The following is a 16336-nucleotide window of genomic DNA, read 5'->3' as shown; positions in this document are numbered from 1 at the left end:
ATAAAAGCTAATCAGTATTAATCACATTTTCCAGTTTACATTTTAGGTAAATAGCAATTAGCACATTAGTCAGGAAGGGGGGGGGGGAAATCAATGTGCTATATTTATGGCATATACTATTTTATCGCTCAGACGTGGGTGATACATGTAGAATAACAATCAGCTGTTTTTACCTTATGACCAATTCTGATATTTGTTCAAATAATCTGGGAAAGTAGGAATAGATATGAAGAATTTACTCCATTGTTCAAATGGTTTAGTGTCTGGGATCTCAAAAAAATAAAATGTAGTACAGAATTTTCACTGAAATGCATCCATTCAATGATAGAAAACTAGATTGGGAACTCTAAATTAGGTGAATTGAAAAGGATCTAACGTCAATATATGTTCATGCACTGGAGTCTTAGAGATGGAAACATCATAATTAACAATGTAGTCATATGGAAGTTTCTATATATGATATGATACAAAAAAAAAAGCAAAGCAATGTGGATCATGTTTTGTTTAATATTTCATTAGGAACATGAAAAGTGGGAGGATTTCTTTTAGTTGTACTAGATAAGAGTACTGCATTGTTTGTTCTCCAGTCATATAAAAACATCCCTTTTTCACACCCTGTAATCTTTTAACTTGTCAGGGCAACTGGATGGAAATGAGCATTTACTGGCTAGATGCCCTTCCTGATGCCACATGGAGTTCACAGCAGATTTTTTCTTCGTGCCTTGATCTTCAGTCATGTAGTTAAGAAAAAGAAACTGGCTGTGTTCTGTCCTCACTACACATTAATCTGTGTGCAGCTAAACCCACCTATCCTCCAATAAAACAGACCATATGCGCAGATCTGAATGCTTTATTGAAAGAACAGGACATGGTGAAACTAGGGAAAATAGGGATGCATACAATGATAACTAAATACAATATAGACAGTATTAAACTACTGCTGAACATAACAATTAATAAATACAAGCAATTTAAATCTCACCAGAAATGCTATTTGTGCAGGATGTGGGTTTCTCCTTGGGTGGATGCTTCTTTGTGCTTCTGCCTTCTCCAAATGCTAAAGTAAATGGAATCTGGTTTCCCAGCATGCACTTGCTTTGAGAGTATTGATCCATGTTGGTCTGTGTCATATATATATATATATATATATATATATATATATATATATATATATATATATATATATATGTGTGTGTGTGTGTGTGTGTGTGTGTGTGTGTGTGTGTGTGTGTGTGTGTGTGTGTGTGTGTGTGTGTGTGTGTGTGTGTGTGTGTGTGTGTGTGTGTGTGTGTGTGTGTGTGTGTGTGTATTTGTGTTACAACCCCTGGTATGCCTAAATATGGGAGGAAGGTCACTACTCCCTCTTTCTGTCCTTCGGCTTATCACAGAAGACTATGCAGGCAGAAAACCATATTTTTATTTTTAATGTTGCCTTTTTATATTTGTGTTGTATTTGTACTGATAAATAAATAAAGGGAGACTAGTATTGATCTATTTCGAGGTAATTAGCTCTCATCAACTAGCCATATCCTTACTGGGATTCGAACCTGGGCTGTATTATATCTTAGGAAGGTCACTACTCCCTCTTTCTGTCCTTCGGCTTATCACAGAAGACCATGCAGGCAGAAAATCCCAGTAAGGGTATGGCTAGCTGATGAGAGCTAATTAGCTCGAAATAGATCTATACTAGTCTCCCTTTATTTATTTATCAGTACAAATACAACACAAATATAAAAAGGCAACATTAAAAATAAAAATATGGTTTTCTGCCTGCATGGTCTTCTGTGATAAGCCGAAGGACAGAAAGAGGGAGTAGTGACCTTCCTCCCATATTTAGGCATACCAGGGGTTGTAACACAAATACATACCTATTTCCCTGGCTCAACTGATAAGGAGTCGAGCCTGTGGCTTAGTGGCTAAGACTTCTGCCTAAGATATAATACAGCCCAGGTTCGAATCCCAGTAAGGGTATGGCTAGATGATGAGAGCTAATTAGCTCGAAATAGATCTATACTAGTCTCCCTTTATTTATTTATCAGTACAAATACAACACACACACACACACGCATATATATATATATATATATATATATATATATATATATATATATATATATATATATATATATATATATATATATATATATATATATATATATATATATATATATATATATATATATATATATATATATATATATATATATATATATATATATATATATATATATATATATATATCCCCTTGTGTAGGAAGGAGGGGAAAACCCCAGACATCATTTCTAAAATGTCATTCAAGATTTTATTGGCGATAACCAAATTAGACTCCTGCAGCATAAACATAATTAGACACAAAGGAAACTCCTTGACCAGGTCAATCTTGATTCAAATTCTGCAAAATTACTTTACTCTGGAAATGTTTCGCAAAAAATCTGCTTATGAGACCGAAGGTCTCCACAACACTCAGCAATGGTGAAATAAATCACCTTTTCCATTTATTTGTTCTATTTCCATGTTCAACACATTCTGTTCACTCATAAAAGAGAAAAAGGAATATTAATACAAAGATGCCCAACATTGTAATAATAATTAAAAATGAGCTTCCAGCCATCAAAACACATTTCTTTTAATGGAAATAAAGTGCATATCACAATATCACCTTATTCAAATATTATTATTTTTCTCCCTGCAATGGGAAAAATGTTTTCTGATCAATTGACTCTTAATAATTTCTAAGCAGTAAACATATATTTGTTCTTTGCAGAAGGAAGCAAATAAAGGCTGACACTAATAGCTTGAAGAAAACAGACCCATATCAGATTGAATCTATATATACTATATATAAAAGCCAAGTATCACTCATTCATCACAAAATCTCCAGAACCGTAAAACCTACAAACTCAAAATTTGGCACATATGTTCCTCTTGACTTCTAGGTGCTCACTAAGAAAGGATTTTTTTTAAATGACCATCAGATCATCAGTATTCTTTTTACATTAATTAACATGCTCTGATGCTAAGAAGTTCTACTCCCCCTCCCCACCTGAAAATAACTCTGTTCCAACTGCCAGTTGCTTCATATTCCGTTACCTCAGTTCAAACTGGTAGATGTTCCACTCCTTAACTCAGGAGCGGTCTGGGGCTCCTTACAGGACTAAATGTTGGGAGAGAGATGGGGAGGGAGGGAGGGAGACAGAGAGGAGGGGGAGGAATAGAGAGGGAGGGAAAGGGGGAGGGAGAGAGAGGGAGGGGGAGACATGGGAACAGAGAGGGAGGGAGGGAGATTATAGAAAATATTATTGTCTGTTTTTAACAGAGCCTAACATTCTTCTCATGCCCATTAACTAGAAGTAGCTCTGATGTAAGCCTATGAAATGCAAGATTATGTATCTTATTACCAGTTTCTACAGCTTTATTAATTTACATCTAACTGGGCAAATTTAACTTCTCAGCAAAACCTGCTCCTGAAGGGAGACAAAACTCTGAGAACTTTGGAAAAGATTTGGTGGCACAGATCCAAATTCTAAATGTGTTAATAAGAAATATTATGTAAATGGCTAGCTATTTTAGGAAGTAGATTACCATGCAACTCATTAAAAAAAGGTTGTAGGGAAGGCATTGCTACAAGATGAGGAAATGGGCATAGTTTCTAGTTAACTAGCAGCCTAAAACTATGCCTGTTTTATATGCTTAAACAAAATTAATATGTTTTTCATTAAGATTACTGTTTGCTGCCCAGAGTCACTTTCTTATGAGATAGGTGGGTGTACAAAGATGACAAAAATAAAATAATAAAATAAAATATTCTACATATTGGTTGAATTTTTTTTTTAAAATAACCTTGAAATTAAAAAAGAGAGCTAGTTTGGTCTAGTGGTTAAGGCACCAGATTAGAAAGCAAGTGGTTTTGAATTCTAGTTCTGCTTTGGGCATGGAAGCCAGAAATAGGAGGAGGAAGGAGCACTAGGTATGTTCACCATCTTGAGTTATTGGACCATAAGAAAGGCTGAATGCCGAAGAATTGAGGCCTTTGAACTATGGTGCTGGAAAAGACTCCTGTGAGTCCCTTGGACTGCAAGGGGATCAAACTGGTCAGTCCTAGAGAAGATCAACCCTGACTGCTCTTTAGAAGGCCAGATCCTGAAGATGAAACTCAAATACTTTGGCCACCTAATGAGAAGGAAGGACTCACTGGAGAAGAGCCTAATGCTGGGAAAGATGGAGGGCAAAAAAAGAAGGGGGTGACAGAGAATGAGGTGGGAGCTCACTCCGTTACGCGGCACTAGGGATTCGAACCACCGAACTGCAGACCTTTCCGATCTACAAGCTCAGCTTAGGCACTGAGCCATCACATCCCTACACCACTAGTGTACTTGTCTAATATATAATGCATTTGTGCCTCCTTCTTTTGGAAAGAGGCTAGTACAAATCCAGGCTTGGTTTTCCTTTTTGAATAATTTATCTGCGATTCAGAATTGTGGAGTTCTTTTGTTTTAATTCATCTCTTAAAGTTGTGGTTTTTCTGTTTTGTTCCAGGCTTAGTTTATTACATAATGTGCTCCCGTATTGATGTAAACCGATTCCAGGCAGCCATTTTTTAAAACATAAAAACCGGCCTTATAAAGCATAAAATAAAGCTGATGCATAAATAGTTAAGATCCTGAGGGAGGAAGCTATTATAGCTCATAATCTGTGTTTCAATGAGCTCCCCATTTCTAGAGATAACGGTGTTGTATAGGAACAGTATATTATGTTGGATAGCAAAAATTCTTAGAATTAATCCATATATTATGGTGATGTATTTTTGTCATAAAATGCACCCCTTACAGAAATAAAAGTTTATCCTTTTGAATATTGTGGTTCTTCCTCAGCTTGTTTTAATGCGTGGAAGCTTGATCGCTGCCTGGCTGGGGTTGACTTTGATATGCTAAAAGAAGTGGTTAATTGTACAGTTATTTTCATTGTCCCACAAAATAGTCATTCAACCATAATCGACTATTCTGAATCTGGAGGATTGCCTTTTCCCTTGAGTTTGCTCCTTTGTTTATCCATGAATGACATCATCATGTTGCCAAGATAAATTGGGCAGCCAACCTTAAAGAATTATTTCCAACTAGCAAGGATGCTTTTAGGAGGCGTTTTTAGGGTGCTCAGACAGTGGTTAAAGATGCTGAGCTTGTCAACTCGGTTCATGACCCACGTGTTATGTGACAGGATGAATTCTGTTACTCCCCCCCCCCATTCTTGCCCACCTAGCAGTTTGAAAAGATGCAAATGCGATTAGATAAATAGGCACCATTTTGGTGGGAAAGTAACAGCGTTCTGTGTGCCCTGGGCATATAGCCGTGCTGGCCATATGGCCATGGAGACAGTTTTTGGGCGATGTTGGCTCCCTCAGTCAAGAAACAGAGATTAGCACCTCTCCCTATAACTGGTTTTACAAAAAGGGGGTTTTGTATAGCGGTACTAACATTTCACATGAGCTTGATTCAATTCCTCTATTTATGCTACCAAGGCAGAGGTAGGTTTCTAGGCAAACTGGTAGTGGGCATGGTGGGAGGCTCCGCCCACCTGTCCGGATGCTTCTGTGCATGCGTGAGCGCGGGCACACGTGCATGAGCAAACCAGTAGTAAAATAAATTGAAACCCACCACTGAACCAAGGATGGCATTATCTTCTTAGAAGACCTTTCTTTCAACTACGAAAGCTAGTCTTGTTGCACCCTGTTGTACAGTACGCCTATTTATCAGTGTATTCAACAAGGCTCACTTACAGTTTAGTTCTTTAGCAATGGTAAACCTCTTCATCGCTCACCTGCCCACCCTCCTCACCATTCCAGTTTTCAAACTTCTCAAAATTCAATCCAGAGATTTGGAGGTGGAATCACAGATTTGCAGGATTCCATAATGGAACATAATCACGTCCTTTCTGGTTCTTGAGGATTAATAAAATGCTCTCTTTTTTTAAAACAAACAAACAAACCCTTAATCAGGATTGATGGCTGAAATGAATGGATAAGGTGCTTATCAAAATAATTTTAGACAAGCAAGGAATACGTTCACAGTGACAAATACGGCTTTGGAAATCCCTTTGGAGCTCAAATCATGATATCATTTTCCCCCTATGAATTAAGCACATATGGAGATGTTTTAAATATGATTCCCTCCCAGAGCTTAGTTAATCGCTCCTAAAGTAACTGGATTGAACATGTTTATTTTGAAGGAGCTTACAAGTGCATTGAATAGAACCATGCCACTCTAGTGCAGCATTCGTTCTGCAAAATATATCTTCATTTCTAACGGGAATATTTATTTTAGTAAAAGTGGGACTGCAGTTTAGTGTTGAAGCTGGCATTACAAATGATGTAGACCAAATGTATGCTATCATCGCCCACATCAATAGCAGGGAATAGTTTATTTGCAATGGTCCAATATCTCAGGGGCTGCCACAAAGAAGAGGGAGTCAACTTCTTCTCCAAAGGACCTGAAGGCAGGACAAGAAGCAATAGATGGAGACTAATCAAGGAGAGAAGCAACCTAGAACTCAGGAGGAATTTCCTGACAGTTAGAAGAAATAATCAATTGAACGACTCATCTCCAGAAGTGGTGGGTGCTCCAACAAGGGAGATTTTTAAGAAGAAAATGGACAACAATTTATCTGAAATGATATAAGGCCTTCTGCTTGACCAAAGGGCTGGACTAGAAGACCTCCAAGGTCCCTTCCAACTCTGTTATTCTGTTGTTGTTTTCCAAAATTATGCTCGCACTGCAATACTTCGTAAAGAAATGGATGTGAGGTTGAAAAGGCAAAATGAAGAAGGAAATGGGAACATTATCATTTATACTGCATGGGGAGAATATATATGTATGTATGTATGTATGTATGTATGTATGTATGTATGTATGCATGCATGCATGCATGCATGTGCGTGTTCCAACATAACTCTGGAATGCCTCAAGCAATTTCAAGCAAACCTGGTACTCAAATGACTTACTCCTGGGAAACATATACTGTGGGGATAAGACACCCCTAACAACTGTCAGGGTGTGTGTTCTGTTAAGAAACAGCCTGTTGTGCCTTAAAACGGCTTCTATTGTACTGGCTTAAAATGGTTTCTACTGTACAGCACAATGGAGTTGCCATGGTAACGGCTTCGCAGTCCTCCACAAGGGCGCTCCCTCTGGTAAGGGGGAAAATCCAACATTAGAAATTACCTTTGGTCTGGATATTTGTACATGTCGAATACAGGATTGGAATAAACAAATACCCGGCAAATGCCGGGTTAACAGCTAGTAGCCTATAACATTCCATGAACATAATACAAGGAGCAGGTATTCTCTGCATTGAAAAGAGAAAAAAAAATGTTTGCCCTTTCACAGATGATTGACCACGAATGATGGGAAATTGATATATGCATAGTTGATATAGTTGATTTCTATACCCGATGTAGAATTATTAAAATATGCCTATTATAATTAGTTCCATCATTCAACCATGTAATGCATATAGAGGTTTGGGCCTCTATGAATGTTCAAGTATATATATAGATCCAGACAGCAAATTAAAAAAAATAAAAATAAAACATAGCGTAGAGGGATTGTGGAATGGCCTTGAAAGGACAATGGTCTGATAAGTGGGACTTGAGTCCAGCCCATGAATGTAATGTGAGGAAGCCTCTCAGATAAGCCCCTCCCTATTTTACACAAAGACAAAGGGATAAAGAGAAAGAGGTAGAAGGGGAAGAACATCCTTTTTTTTTCTTTTTACAACTTTTTAATCCCTTAATTAGGGGTAGATTTGGAGTGACTGAATGTAGCTGAGTCTTTACAGGCTGGATGCCCTTCCTGATGCCTATGTGGAGTTCACAGCAGATATTTTCTCTTTGCGCCCTGTTAGAGAAACATCTGCTGCCGCCTAGGATTGAACTCTCAACCTTCCAAGTCAGAGGCGAGCATCTTCATCTCTAGGCCACCATGCCACTCATCCAATATCTACAAGATTTTGTTAGCTAATGTAGCTGTTGCCATAAGCACAACTGGCACAATAACCACAATATTCTTGAATTATATAGCACTGATTTCTTAATCTGATCGCCTTGCTGAGGTGACACTGACACGCAATTTCAATCATCCTTAAAATGTTACTTCGAACTTCACTCTGATAATGAAATTGTGTTATACTTGCCTTGCCCAGTACCTGAATCAAATCCATATGTCTGAGAGAAAATGCCCCATTGATTTCAGAAAAAAAAATTCATTTAAGATTGTAATTTTTAAAAAATAATGGAAATCAATACCTCTCACTGCAGTGCAAGGGGTATTTCCAGACAGAGACTCAAAGGAACAACAAAAAAAAAAAGAGCTGATTTAAGATTTGCACAAAATTAGATTTTGGATTATGCAGTGCAATCACGATTTACAGTCTTCCTTTGAATAGATAAGTCAATTGATTAATTTAAAGAATTTTTGGCATATGGGATCTGGGTGTTTTTAGGAAAGCAACTATGAGAATGGTTTCATAAACACAATTTGTAGTAACAATCTACAATGGAAGTATAAATAATGTTGTTTTAGTACAGATCAATGTTGTTGTCTTCATGCTACCCTCAGAGGGCATAATATAAGGGAAAGCCGAAAGATATCTAGACATATGAAGCAAACTGGAATTCTGTTGCCATGTAGTCATGTAGTCATGAGTGCCAAATATGGACTGCAAAAATCTAGGTGGATAATAATTAAGATTTTGTGTTTATTTATTTATTGGATTTATTAAGACTACCATGCTTCAAGAAGAGATAAACAAAGATCTTGAGTCTTTGTTGTTGTTGTTAGTTGCGAAGTCGTGTCCGACCCATCGTGATCCCATGGACAACATTCCTGTCCTCTACCATCCTCTGGATTCCATTTAAGCTCATGCCTATTGCTTCGCTGACTCCATCCAGCCACCTCATTCTCTGTCATCCCCTTCTTCTTTTGCCCTCAATCGTTCCCAGCATGAGGCACTTCTCCAGTGAGACCTTCCTTCTCTTTAGATGGCCAAAGTATTTGAGTTTCATCTTCAGGATCTGGCCTTCTATAGAGCAGTCAGGGTTGATCTCCTCTAGGACTGACTGGTTTGATCGCCTTGCAGTCCAAGGGACTTGCGGGAGTCTTCTCCAGCACCAGAGTTCAAAGACCTCCATTCTTTGGTGCTCAGCCTTTCTTATGGTCTAACTTTCACAGCCATATATTGCAACTGGAAAAAACATAGCCTTGACTATACACACTTTTGTTGGCAAGGTGATATATCTACTTTTTAGTATGCTGTCTAGATTTGCCACAGCTTTCCTCCCTAGAGCAAGTATCTTTTAATTTCTTGGCTGCAATGTTTGGCTGTGATTGGGTTTGGTTTTTGCAATCCAGAATTGGGAATCCTTGATAAGCTTGCAGAAGGTGGATTTTGTTAGAAAAAATGCCAAAAACACATTTTTCTACAGCATTCTACCCCATCTTGGAGAATATCCAAATTTGTGAATTTTACTACCGAGAGTTCCATAACTAGTATGATACCACTTCTTGGACTTCCGGTTCCGGCTGCTGACAGCGACGGGCAGGTTCTGCTCACCTCGCACTTTCCCGATGGGCCCCTCACTCCTTGGGGTGCACAGGATGCCCCGTAGAGGCTCCTGCCGGAGGGGCAGCACCGCGGGGGATCCTCCGAGTCGGCGGCACTGGGGAGCATGATGGGGAGGCGCTCCGGCGTCTTCGCTGCGAGGCAGCGGGAAGAATAAACATTCAGAAGGAAGCGGCTGCAGTGCGGTGAGGTGGAATCCACTCTCCATTCCCTTTGTGTATTTGAAAGAAATTGCCAGCTATTTAAAATCTCCTTTTGGCTTGGATTTGAGAAGTGCGGCTGGAGGGAGGGGGATTTCCCCCCCCCCCGGACAGGAGGCTGTTAACTATTGTTGCTCTTAGCCCTTGGGGGAGGAGGCAGGGAGAGAGCCAATTAATGACGCCACGCTCTTAGCAAAGGTGAATTTTGGATTTAAGCTTATAATGGAATGATGATCTGGAAACTTTGGAAACTTTGAAACTTTTGTTATGCCTCCTAAGCCCGAAGCTGGCAGGGCAAGATGGCACACTTCCGTTGTCTTCATAAACAGTGAAAACTGACTCCACCTATAAAACTCCAGGCATCCGGTCTTTGTCTCCGTGCTACTCAGATAAATCTCTTGCTGTTTGTGACTTCTTGGACTCCCTGGACTGAAAAACTTTACTCTATTGCCAGTGTGATTAGAAAAATCCTCTTCTGCCTGGACCTTTTGTCTCCTGAACTCTCTTGGCAGTTCTACCTTTCTGACTGATCATTCTCTGTACTGACTGAACTCTATAATGTCACGTAAAAAACCACCTCCTGGGAAGCCTGGCTTTGCTGCCTCTGCCCCGGCATCTACAACATCCAGTCCAAGTACACAATCAACGATAACATCTCTGATGCAGCCCAAAACCACTGAGACTGAATTCCAACAAATGTTTCAACAAATTTTACAGGGACAAGAGGAGATTAAAAGACAACTAAAAGAGATGAAAGAAGAAATTAAAGAGAACCAGGACCAGATCAACAAAAACTCACAGAGACTGGATCTTTTGGAGGGTGGGACGGCTGAGATGAGGGAGGGGATGGAAGGGGTGCAGAAGGGGAACAAAGAGCTTGACACCCAACAGATGAAAATAGAATTTGAGAGAATGTCCTTTTACCTTAGATTTCAAAATGTGGCGGAGACAGATGATGAAGATATAAGGGACATTATGACAAGTATTTTGGCTGAATACATTCAGAAAGAGATACCACTGCTTGGAATTATGGGAGTTAAGTTGTTTGATTAAGGTCCTACTTATTTAAAATACCAAGTTCCATTCTGAAAAGTTCATGGAGGTTGAATGTGTGGCTTTAACAGTGAATTCTCCTACCAAAGACTGTGTATGGATTCATATATAAGCATTGCAAGGAAAAACATCACTCTTTCAGGGATTTTTTTTTCTGATAGAAAGATACTCAAAACCTATATAACTGAAATCTCAATCAGACCTGAAGACAGAAATATGCATATGTGTGGAAACCAAATTCAGACTAAGGAAAACATAAATGGCCCAAACAGCAATTATCATCTAGCGTCGGTACAGAAGTCTAAAGATGATAATTGGTCGCCAAGATATTAAAAAGATGGTCAGATCCTTAAAAAAAGTGCAGAAAGAGCAACAAAGATGATTAGGGGACTGGAAGCTAAAACATATGAAGAACGGTTGCAGGAATAGTGTAATGAAAAGAAGAACTAGGGGGTGAAATGATAGCATGTTCCAATATCTAAGGGGTTGCAACAAAGAAGAGAGGGAATCAACCACCTCTTTTTAGTTTTAAGGGGACTGGATTAGGGGACTGGAGGATAAAACATACAATGAACTGGGCATGACTAGTCTAGTGAAGGGAAGGACCAGGGGAGACATGATAGCAGTGTTCCAATACTCGAGGGGCTGCCATAGAGAGGGGGGTCAAGCTATTTTCCAAAGCACCTGAAGGCCAGACAAGGAACAATGGATGGAAATTGACCAAGGAGAGATTCAACCTAGAAACAAGGAGGAACTTTGTGACAGTGAGAACAATCAAACCATGGAACAGAAGTTGCCTTCGGAAGTTGTAGGAGTTTCATCACTGGAAGCTTTCAAGAAGAGACTGGGCTGCCATCTGTCAAACATGGTGCAGGGTCTGCTTGGGTGGGGGGTTGGGCTAGATGACGTACAAGGTCCCTTCCAACTCTGTTAATCTGAACAAGGACTGTGCTCTGTACAAACCTATTCTCCAAGGCATTTGAAGCCAGAACAAGAAGCAATGGATGGAGACTAATCAAGGAGTGAACCAAACTAGAAATAAGGAGACATTTCTTGACTATGGGAACAATTAATCAGTTGAATGATTCCACAGATATTCTGTGGATTGCATCCACAGAGATTCTGTGTGGTCCATCACTGGAGGTTTTTAAGAAGAGATTGGACAATCACTTGTCTGAAATAGGTCTCCTGCTTAAGGAGAGGTTGAACTGGAAAACCTCCAAGGCTCCTTCTGCCTCTCTTATTCTGTATTTCTGCTTTTGCAATCCTTTTGTTTCTCCTTGAAAGGTTTTCATCATTTTGGAAGAAATGAATTGAGCCACAGACATCAGGGCTATCAGTCCCACATCTGGTCTCATGTGGACTTGGGAGATCCAACATGAAACTCACATTTTTGATTCTGACCTCTGGAAAGAATTGAATATACTCTCTTTCCTAACAATAATGTGTGCCTGGAAGATTGCATCTCGGCCAATTATTTATTTAACACCTCTGTGTATCGTGCCGGGGAGACTTTTCCCTGTCCAGATTTAATGCCCTGTCATCCATGCAAACAGAAGGGAAATATAACAACATTCCTGCACAAGATTGCCTATGCCCTTTCCCATTGGGGAAAATTGAATCAGTCATGCATGTTTTACTATGCTGCCCATATGATGCGGCCGGCACTCCGTTTTAATAACTCCTTTGTTATTGAAATCCCATGATAGGTGAGATTGGAATGTTTCCTTTTTATGTGCTGAATGGTTGATGATTAGCTTCAGAGTTTTTGCCAAGTTCTGCTGTATAGTGTTTGTTGTTTGCAAGTTGTAACGACGCTTATATAATGAACAGAAACACACATGCAGGCTAATGCACAGAGAGATAGCAATTCACAAGAACAATTATTCAAGAAGCACATTATTGTTTGAAGTCTTTCTTTGGTTCCTGATATTGAAAGTGGGTGGGTCATATGGAATAACTAAGGCAGGGGTGTCCAAACTTGGGAACTTTAAGACTTGTGGACTTCAACTCCCAGAATTCCCCAGCCAGGCTGGCTGGGGAATTCTGCAAGTTGAAGTCCACAAGTCTTAAAGTTCCCAAGTTTGGACACCCCTGAACTAGGGAGTTTCGGCTATAAATCTGAAACTTTGTCTTTTCTTCAAGATGTTTCATTTCTTGTCCAAGAAGCTTTCTGGATCTTGGACGCCATGATGTGAAAAAGATACTGAGGCTCTAGAAAGAGTGCAGAAAAGAGCAGTCAAGATGACTAGGAGACTGGAGGCTAAAACATACAAAGCAGTGGTGGGATGAAACATTTTTTACTACTGGTTCTGTGTGCGTGACGTGGTGGGTGTGGTGTGACTTTGTGGATGTGGTTTTGTGGGCATGGCAGGGTGAGGATACTGCAAAATTCCCATTCCCTCCCCACTCCTGGGATAAGGTTACAGCAAAATCCTCATTCCCTGCCCGCCCCACTAACCTGCTTTCCAGCTCCGTTCTCCTGTTCAGGACAACGAAAGAAGATCAGGTGGGAGGCAGCAAGGGTGGGGCCAGCCTATTTGCTGGTTCTCTGAACTACTCGAAATTTCCACTACTGAGTCTCCAGAACCTGTCAGAACTGGCTGAATACCACTTCTGATATAAAGAACGGTTGCTGGAATTGGGTACATTGGGTAAGACATAGTTTAATGAAAAGAAGGACTAGGGGAGACATGATAGCAGTGTTCTGATATCTCAGGGGCTGCCACAAAGAACAGGGAGTCAAGCTATTCTCCAAGGCACCTGAGGGCAGAACAAGTAGCAATGGGTGGACACTAATCAAGGAGAGAAGCAACCTAGAACTAAGGAGAAATTTCCTGATATTTAGAACAATTAATCAGTGGAACAACTTGCTTCCAGAAGTTGTGAATGCTCCAACACTGGAAGTTTTTAAGAAGAGATTGGACAACCATTTATCTGAAGCGGTGTAGGGTTTCCTGCCTAAATAGGGAGTTGGACAAAAAGACCTCCAAGGTCCCTTCCAACTCTGCTATTCTATTTTATTCTATTCTATTCTATATGAAAAGCAAAATGTCTTCAAGGAGAAAACAAGGAAGCCCAATTGTCTTTTGAAAAAGCACCTTTGGGACATCCATTACCTGGATAGCTGAGAATGTCCTTAGACACTTTTGGCTATAAAGTTTGCCATGTTATATGTTATCTTATTCTAGTATTATGCAACATGCCTTCATCCGGTGAATTTCCAAGCAGCAAATCTTCCAAACATATTCTAAAAACAAGAAACAATTTATTGGAACAATCAGAAATAGTGCATAACTTCAACATTATTCAAGGAGATAAAATTGTTATAGATCAATTTTAAAAATGTTTGCAAATGGAGGGGAGGAGGAACTTAACATGTTAAGAAAATGATATAGAACATCCCATTTCTTAAGAAAGTACAAATAATCAGTATTTAATGTATGAAAAAAATCAATGCACACAAATCCAAAGTTATTATCTGGAATTTGTCAAATAAATCTCCCAGTCCATCAAGGCATAGGCATTGAATAACAATAATGATGATTGTAACAACAATAATTATATGACTTTGTTTCAGTTGAGATCCATGGAAGAAGTCTGAAAAGAGAATAGATATTATAGATAAATGACTGGATGAGTAGATATGGAAGCAATGAGGAAACATTAATTTTTGGATGTTGGTCTTCATTGCATAAAACACTGTTGTGTTGTAATTCACAAAGACTAAGGAGAGTGTCAAACAGCATCAGGAATTAAATTGAACCCTATGGAAACTGGAGATGGAAACCCAGAATTTCAGATAAAGATTTGGGTACTGCTACAGATCCCATATTGAGGCCTATTAAACCGCTGAATGAAAGATTATGAATAACAGTCAGAGGTGATATTCAGCCAATTCTGACTGGTTCTGGCAAACTGGTAGGGGAAATTTTGAAAAGTTTGGAGAATCGGCAAATACCACCACTGGCTGGCTCCGACCCATCTATTCTCTGCCTCCCGAGTCCCAGCTGATCGGAATCCCAGCTGATCAGCTGGATTTTCTTCGGTTGCTCTGCACAGGAGAATGGAGCTGAGAAGCAGGTTAGTGGGGTAGGGAGGGAATGGAGATTTTGCAGTATCCTTGCCCTGGAGTGCAGTGGAAATGGAGATTTTGCAGTATCCCTGCCCTGGAGTGGGGAGGGAATGGAGATTTTACAGTATCCTTCCCCCAGGAGTGAGGAGGGAATGGAGATTTTAGAGTATCTTGTCCCTGGAGTGGGGAGGGAATGGAGTTTTTGCAGGATTCTTCCCCCAGAAGTGAGGAGGAAATGGAGATTTTAGAGTATCTTGTCCCTGGAGTGGGGAGGGAATGGAGATTTTGCAGTTCCTAAAAGTGCAGGGCTTCTGTTCTTGATATTCTAATGTTTGGAGAATGCCATATGTAAATTAAACAAAATGAGCTTGAACTATCATTAGAGAAATGCAAATATGATTTAGTTGTTATGAATGAGAATTAGTAGGGTGATATAATCTCATAGTTTAAAGAATGCAAAAGGGATGGTACTAATATAGTAGATCAGGGGTGTCAAACTCACGTCATCATGGTGGTGTCCCATGACATATTGGGATTTTTTCCCCCTTTGCTAAACTGGGTAGAGGTGGGGGCAGCACGTGATGCATCCAGCCCATGGGCCAGGAGTTTGACACCCCCAGTGGATGAAACAAAATTGAGAAGTTGCATTTTAGGGCAAAAAATATTCAGATCTAGATAGAAATCCTGTGTAGAAAGTTAGCACCCGCCCGCCTCCTGGAAGAATGATATATTATAGGAAATATTAAAAAGGCAGAATATTATATTTCCCTGGATGCAAAATGGAGAAACGTGTTTTAAGGCAGGAAACAGATGCACTCTTAATAACCCCCACCATAGCAATAGCGATAGCACTTAGACTTATAAACCACTTCACAGTGTTTTACAGTCCTTTCTAAGCGGCTTACAGAGCAGTTTACCATCCTCAATAGCCCACTGCATATGTCCTTACTTAACAGATAAAGAGATAGGTGGTCTATTCATAGGCAAATGCCCTCACCCAAGATCTAACAAAGGTAGGATTAGCCCTCTACCCATCTCACCACATGACAAGATGGAAGATTACATCACTCAGCAAGGCTCAACTAAGCTTGGGACTCAGATCAGCCTACAGAGTTGCCCCAGCATGGGTGTCTGACAACCAATCAGAATACAAGCTCAAATTCAAAAGTCCACAGAGGGTATAAAACTCAGGCACTCTCAGCATCTCCTCCCTTTTTGTCTTCATCCAACATCTTCAAGGCATGTGATTCTATCCACCATTAAAAAAAACCATCTTTCCAAACAGCCACCATGTTTCCAGTGACTTTTTCCCACTTGGAACTGAACCCAGAAGGACATTTCTTCCAACACCTGGAATGGATGTGTTGAGAGTTCTCAGCTAAGGAGGTGGACGAAG

The sequence above is a fragment of the Natrix helvetica genome (genome assembly GCF_964273705.1).
Source record: "Natrix helvetica genome assembly, chromosome: 3".
NCBI lineage: Eukaryota > Metazoa > Chordata > Lepidosauria > Squamata > Natricidae > Natrix > Natrix helvetica.
This window is presented reverse-complemented; position numbering follows the sequence as displayed.